At 43.4% G+C, this 7,365-nt stretch overlaps 1 pseudogene across 1 annotated transcript; it reads left to right on the top strand.

Moving 5' to 3' along the window:
- The first annotated feature begins 2,323 nt into the window (after window positions 1-2,323).
- Window positions 2,324-2,848, top strand: LOC309345380 (small ribosomal subunit protein uS19 pseudogene; annotated as a pseudogene). Its single transcript has one exon. The product of its transcript is annotated as a small ribosomal subunit protein uS19 pseudogene (transcript).
- The last annotated feature ends 4,517 nt before the right edge of the window (window positions 2,849-7,365 follow it).

The raw sequence follows: 7,365 nt of genomic DNA, 5'->3' as shown, positions 1-7,365 counted from the left end.
CATGAGACCAGGGCCCTGCAGGATCTGATTTCTTTCCGCAGGGCCTGTAAGACAGAGTTGTTCCGCCTGGCCTTTGGCTTGGAGCCAGTTTGATTCCCTCCCTCTCTTTCTTCTTTCTTTTCCTTCTCCTCCTGCGATGAGGCATTTCAATAAGGCATTTTAATATTTTAATGTTTCAATATCTTAATGTTGTATTTTAATTTTGTTTTAAGTTGTAATCATTCAATATGTTTTTATTATTGCTTGTTAGCCACCCTGAGCCCAGCCTTGGCTGGGGAGGGCGGGGTATAAATAAAATTATTATTATTATTATTATTATTATTATTATTATTATTATTATGTGCACAGGGACCCGGATCATAACCTGTGTGTAACGGGGGTGGGGAACGCATGTACTCAGACACTAGGAGGCAGGAATGAGGTTGGATTTCAGATGGGAAGCTGGTGTGTAGCTCTGCACAGCTGCATCTCCTTTAAAAGAAAAAAGAAAAAAAGTCTGATGCCAGAAACTGTGTGGCAAGAGGGCTCAAAAGTTGCAGGACCACGGATAGCACCAAGGGTTCAATTTGCTCCCACAAAGGTTGAGAACCAACCAAGGGCTTATCCACACTCACCTTTTGCTCTGCTCTTTTAGCCACAGGTCCGCGCTTAAAGGTTCTGTGTCCGAGTATGCGTGCTTTGTGCCCCAAAGTTTCCCCCATGAAAACCTGCTCTTTAGCACTCAATTGGAACAAGCATCAATTTGGATTTTCTGTTGACTGCTGTTTGCTCTTAGCACTAAGGAGTGGGTTTTTGCAGTGAAAGCTATGGGTGGGAGGAGGTCACCCAGACACAGAGCTTTAAAGCACAGACCATGCATGAAAAGAGCAGAAGAGTGTGCAGAAGCCCCAAGCCTTTTGGAACCTCCATCCACATGTTGATAGCAGTGGATTCTTAAAGGGTCATCTCTCTGGCCTGAAGATGGTCACTCATCCTCTCTCCAATGGGTTCCCTACTGGTGAGGTCCTGTGGGAGGTGCCCAACTTCTCAGGCTCCAGGGAAGCTGAGCATGAGGACAGAGCTCTGGCCCTATGGGCACAAAAGGACATTTTTAGGGTTCATGTCCATCAGCCTCATTGGTCTGAACCCCAACAGCAGATCTGGTTCCTTAACTCAAGACTCTGTATCCTCTAACTCTTGATTGCTGCTAAACAGTGGCCAGTTGGTGTCGTATCGCACCAGTTCTTAAAGACTTGCACTGCTTGCCAATATAGTTACCCTCTGAATTTTCAAGGCCTTGGACAACTCGAGATTTACATACTTGAAGGAGTGTCTGTCCAAATAAACCTGTCCAGGTGTTAAGCTGGGACATGGACACCTTCCTCAATGTCCTCCCATAACCAGGAGACATTCATTGTGCAGTGATGCCAGAGAAGAGCACCTTCACAGTGGCACCCAGGCTGTGGATCTCCCCCTGCCCTCTGAAATTCATCAGACGCCAGCTTACAACTTGTTGTTTTTAAGGGAATTTTATTGTGACCTTCCCAGAGCACTTTGTCTATTGAAGAGGCTGTAGATATGTTAGGTCAACAAACGAAGCAGGCTTTTAAAAAAAAACACACGAAAACCAAAAACACCATAATGTGTAATTTCATCCCTTAGTAATTTATGCAAAAGTCTCGGTAACTTAATATACATGTATCACCACTGTCGATTATGAACTCTTTTTAATTGCTTTGTTGGTTAATAGCTTCCACTGTTATAGAACATGAGCATTAATTCATTTAGGTTTCTTTGGTATCAACAGACAGGAGGGGGGTGTTTTATCCCTCCCTGCTGTTCAAAACCAACTCCATCATATCATACGCTGCACAAGCTGTGTTTATAGCAAAGCAGTTGCAGTAGTTATCCATTTGTAAGGTTTCATTATCTGTCACAGCAAAGCCTTTGTCATAAAGCGAAGGAGGAAGAAAATGATAGCAGCTTGTAAAAATGGGAGCTCAAGGTGCCCTGTGTTTTGTAGTAGACACGTGAAGTTTACAGGCATATACACAGAGGCAAGTATTATTTACCATTCTATGATGCTGCCTGTCAGCAACAGGGAGAGTTAAAAGTTTGCTGCAGGCTACTAGGAGGAAATTCCTACAGAGCAAAAAAGATAATGAATGATAGCAATGTTCTGCAATTATTCAGGAAGTCTTTTGTGGCAGTTAGAAGAAACGAAAGAGTCAGGTGAGTTATTTGCAATAATTCTCTTTAAAGTTCAGGGCAATACATTGCAGACTTTGTAAAAGAAGGAGAAACATTATGTGTGGAGTTGTTGTTGGCATCTGTCTGTCTCAAAAAACAATGGAATGCACAGAGGAGACTGCGGCCAAAATGGCGGAAGTGGAGCAGAAGAAGAAGCATACTTTCTGGAAGGTCACCTATCGGGGTGTTGACCTTGACCAGCTCCTCGACATGTCCTATGAGCAGCTGATGCAGCTGTACAGCGCCTGCCAGTGCCAGCAGCTCAACCGCGGCCTGTGCTGCAAGCAGCACTCCCTCCTCAAGTGGCTGTGCAAGGCCAAGAAAGAGGCCCTGCCCATGGAGAAGCCAGAGGTGGTCAAGACCCACCTGCGAGACATGATTATCCTTCCAGAAATGGTGGGCAGCATGGCTGGCGTGTACAATGGGAAGACCTTCAACCAGGTGGAAATCAAGCCTGAAATGATTGGCCACTATTTGGGAGAGTTCTCCATCACTTACAAGCCCATTAAGCACGGCCGACCTGGAATTGGGGCCACCCACTCCTCTCACTTCATTCCTCTGAAGTAAGGGCATTTGGGAAGCGTTGTCTCTCTCATGTAAATAAAAGGGTTTCCCAACAACAACAACAAAACAATGGAGTGCACCTCCAGATTCTCCAGATTTAGCATTGTTATTCGTTAGCATACTATAGTTCTACTTTTATTTGTTTTTATTAATGGCTTGGAGAATGCACAGTATAACTAAAGTAAATCATAGACATCCAGGAAGCCTATAACCCTAGGAGATGGCTCTTTTGTGAACTCACAGGCGCTCTTGGGTCAAAGGCTATCAATTATGTAATCCAGTCAACCTTCCGGTTTGACAGGCTCAGTACTTCTGTTCAGCACTCTAAGTTGCGCCCTGTAAATGCACATGAATTTTTTAACTGTAATTTGCAATTAGTTTCATTGTAAGTCTGCTCCACAAAATAAGGCTCTAACAAGCTGCCAACAGGGGTAGTCATCACTTCTGTGACTTCAAGCTACTCTTGTGTATTTTAGACCCCAGGTGAACTAACTTTCTCCTGCTTGTGCCTGGAAGCAACTTAGCAACAGCCTCAGCTTCGAATGGCATTAATTCTCCTCATGCTGTATTTAAACTGTGAAGTGCTGTGCTAATTTCTTCTTTAATTTGAAGAGTGTGTGAATACCATCATCAAGGCAACATTAATTCTCTCTCTCCTTAGGCTCAAGGGGAATGAATTCTCCTCAGTCTCATAAAGCAAAGATTCAGCCAGGGCTATACAAAGGAATGTAAATACTGTACAGCTTCTCAAGCATTTTGGGGAAGCAAGATGGCAGCCTAAAAAAGCTGGGAGGATGACCTTGTTCTGCACACTTACTATACTTTCACCACTTGGTATTCCATGGTCATAAAAGAGGCCCTTTGAAAAGCATTTCAGCTATTCTGAAACTGCACCCTGCAATATGTAGGGGTTGAAACCTAGAGAAACACTGCTTCCATTCAGAATTGGCATATACAAATGAATAGATACGGTGGCTAAACAGGCTTGAATGTTTTGAATGATTAAGCAGGAAACTCAAGGAGAATGTAAACCAATAAAATGCACTCAACCAAAGAGGCCTAGAATGGCCTCAAGGAGATTCAAACAGTCTGGCTTATCTGCCCCCGTTTGAAAACATAATGTTGGATTTCCTCACCATGATGTCCCAGAGAAGGCTACAGAAATTTAAATGTACAATATTAAAATCAGCTTTAAACAAATTACAGCCAAGAGATATGCGTAGGTCCTAACACACGCATGCACATACACACACACACAAATATATATGTATCAGGTGTAAAGAGGTCTGTCTTTGAGCACATCAGGAGAAGAGTTAAATCGCAGTGTCAGTTCCCATGAGGCTGGTCCCTCTCTAAGTCATTCAAATGTCCCCACAGCCATACAGGAGCTTGCTGATATATAAGCAGTTCCTATATACCCGTGAGAAAAATCTAAAGCAGCCTCACCTCTGCCTTGACATGTGTGACAAACATGGTTATTTTCTGGTGCATTGTTGGCCTTGCTTGCCTTTTGGGGGGAAATCGGGAGATGCTCTTAAAAAGCATCTTTAGCACTGATATACCCATGATACTTCCAGGTTTGAACACATGTCTGCAAGTGGTCCTTCTTAATGACAATAGTGGTTCCCAAACATTTTTCCAATTGAAAATGGTTGGTGATCTTGGAGGGATCACTTTTTCTACAATTTTTTTACAATTGCAATGCACTGTGCTGGATGCCACATGCTTTTTAACTGTATTTTTATTGTTTCTTTCATTTTCTTACTTTGCAATTGTTATGTACCAAGCTTGGATCCTAGAATAATATGCAAGTAGGATTCTAGAATGCAACAACTGACTGGCTTACAGGAAAAGACCAGTCAGGCTCCAGGAGGGAAGCAGAATCAGCCAATCAGATGGAACTCATTGTGTAAATAATGTATATAAAAGCCTGAGGTTTGGGGGGCAATCCAATCACTGTTTTACAAGCTGCAATAAAGAGCATGAAATCACTACAGGACTCTATTTCAGCAATTTTAAAGGTAAAGGTAAAGGACCCCTGACAGTTAAGTCCAGTCACGGACAACTCTGGGATTGCCGTGCTCATCTCGCTTTCAGGCCGAGGGAGCCGGTGTTTGTCCACAGACAGTTTTTCCAGGTCATGTGGCTAGCATGACTAAGTCACTTCTAGCAAAACCAGAGCAGCCGATGGAAATACCGTTTACGTTCCCACCAGAGCAGTACCTATTTATCTACTTGCGCTTTGACGTGCTTTTGAACTACTAGGTTGGCAGGAGATGGAACCGAACAACAGGAGCTCACCCTGTCACGGGGATTCGAACCGCCGACTTTCCGATCGGCAAGCCCAAGAGGCTCAGTGGTTTAGACCACAGCACCACCTACATCCCAATTACTTTGCATTTTACTATATTACACTTTGTGCTCCATAGATTTCAAACTGCAGTACAATAAAATGCAATATAAGAAATAAAAGAAGCAGTACAAATACAGTTTAAATAAATGTGAATATTTAATGTGTACACACCATGGACCACTTGACTGACACTCACAGACCACTTGTTGTCCATGGACCACAGTTTAGGAACCCCTAGGTTACAAGCTGGGTTCCCATTTGTGCAATGCTTTCCTCTCACACAGAATCTACATTGGGGCCTTTCAGGCAAAGACCATTTTCATTTCCCCCAGCTTGACTTTCCTGAGCTTAATGCGGTATTTCAAGCCGATGTTCTTTATTCAGCTCTTTCATTGATTGCTCTTTTATATAACGTATCTCTCTTTTTATGTGAACCATCCTAGAAATGCTCATTCATTCATTCCGTGAATGTCTTTCCTATTAATACATTAATTAATTAATTAATCGAGTTTCAGGGCCATCTCCTGGGTCTCTGGAAGTCGCATCTGCTCACTGGTTGTGAATACAAATTGTTCCTAACATCCATCCAATTAAGGGCATGTGAATAAGCATTACATCTGAAATCCTGTCCATGCTTCTTAAGAGCATTGATGCGCAGTTGGGTCCCCAGCTAGCCCTCCAACACTATTATTATTATTATTATTATTATTATTATTATTAGCAGCAGCAGCAGCAGCAGCAGCAGCAGCAGCAGAGGAAGCCATTTCATTAGAGTAAACAGGGCACTGCTCTACCCTGTTTTACATATCACTTGGAAAGACAGGCAAACTAATGCCAGTGTAGTGGAAGAAGCAAAGATCACCAGTGTTGAAGCAATGATTCTTCAACATCAACTTCGTTGGACTGGTCATGTTATGCGGATGCCTGATTATCATCTTCCAAAGCAACTACTCTATTCCAAACTTTAAAATGGAAAGCGTAATGCTGGTGGTCAACAAAAGAGGTTTAAAGACTCTCTCAAGGCAAATCTTTAAAAAGTAGCATAAACACAGACAACTGGGAAACACTGGCCTGCAAGCTCTCCAATTGGAGAACAGCCTTTACCAAAGGTGTCATGGGCTTTGGAGATGCTCGAACTCAGGATCAAAGGGAGAAACGTGCTAAGAGGAAGGCACGCTTGGCAAACCCTCACAGTGATCAACTCCCACCCAGAAACCAATGTCCCCATGGTGGAAGGACATGTGGATCCAGAATTGGCCTCCACAGTCACTTACGGACTCACTGTTAAAACCGTGTTTATGGAAGGCAATCTTACTCAGCTACGAGTGATGGCCAAAGAAGAAGCAGCTCTACCAACCTCAGTCTGCCCTCAGCTAGCTCCCACCTGCCCTGCCTTTCTCACATATAATCAATGAAGGGGTGGTTCTGCCTGCTATTGGCTCTGCCTTCACCTCCTGTTGCTCTCCCTGCCTTCTGCCCTTCCCATCCCATAGGGCACCAGCCACCACTGATCATAGGCTATTATAAAATAGGCTTCTATATGGCTTATGTACCAGCAGTGGCCAGATCCAGGGAGCCACTAATAATAATAATAATAGTAATAATAATAGTAATAATAATAATAATAATAATAATAATAATAATAATAATAATAATTTATTATTTATACCCCGCCAATCTGGGCGGCTTCCAAAAAAATATTAAAATACTGTAATACATCAAACATTAAAAGCTTCCCTAAACAGGGCTGCCTTCAGATGTCTTCTAAAAGTCTGGTAGTTGTTGTTCTCTTTGACATCTGGTGGGAGGGTGTTCCACAGGGAAGGCGCCACTACCGAGAAGGCCCTCTGCCTGGTTCCCTGTAACTTGGCTTCTCGCAGTTAGGGAACCGCCAGAAGGCCCTCGGTGCTGGACCTCAGTGTCCGGGTAGAACGATGGGGGTGGAGACGCTCCTTCAGACACCCACTAAAGCGTGTCACTTGATGTAGCCTTTCCTTGCAAGGGAGATTCTCCAGCTTCCCCCTTGGTCTAATTATGATTCCTGCTCATGCTAAGGGCCACGTTTTATGTGATGTGGTTTGCCAAAATCTGGGGCAATCCACACACACACACAGCTCAGAAGGTGCTCAGTAGAGACTAGGACTCCTGAGTTTCTGGTCCTTGTGCTTAATGAATGTTCTAAATAAAGGGAGCTTCACCGCTGTTCTTCATGCAACACG

Source organism: Podarcis erhardii (genome assembly GCF_964252035.2).
Source record: "Podarcis erhardii genome assembly, chromosome: 7".
Taxonomy (NCBI): Eukaryota; Metazoa; Chordata; class Lepidosauria; order Squamata; family Lacertidae; genus Podarcis; species Podarcis erhardii.
Note: the sequence above shows the minus strand (reverse complement) of the source record. Positions and strands in the feature narration are given on the sequence as shown.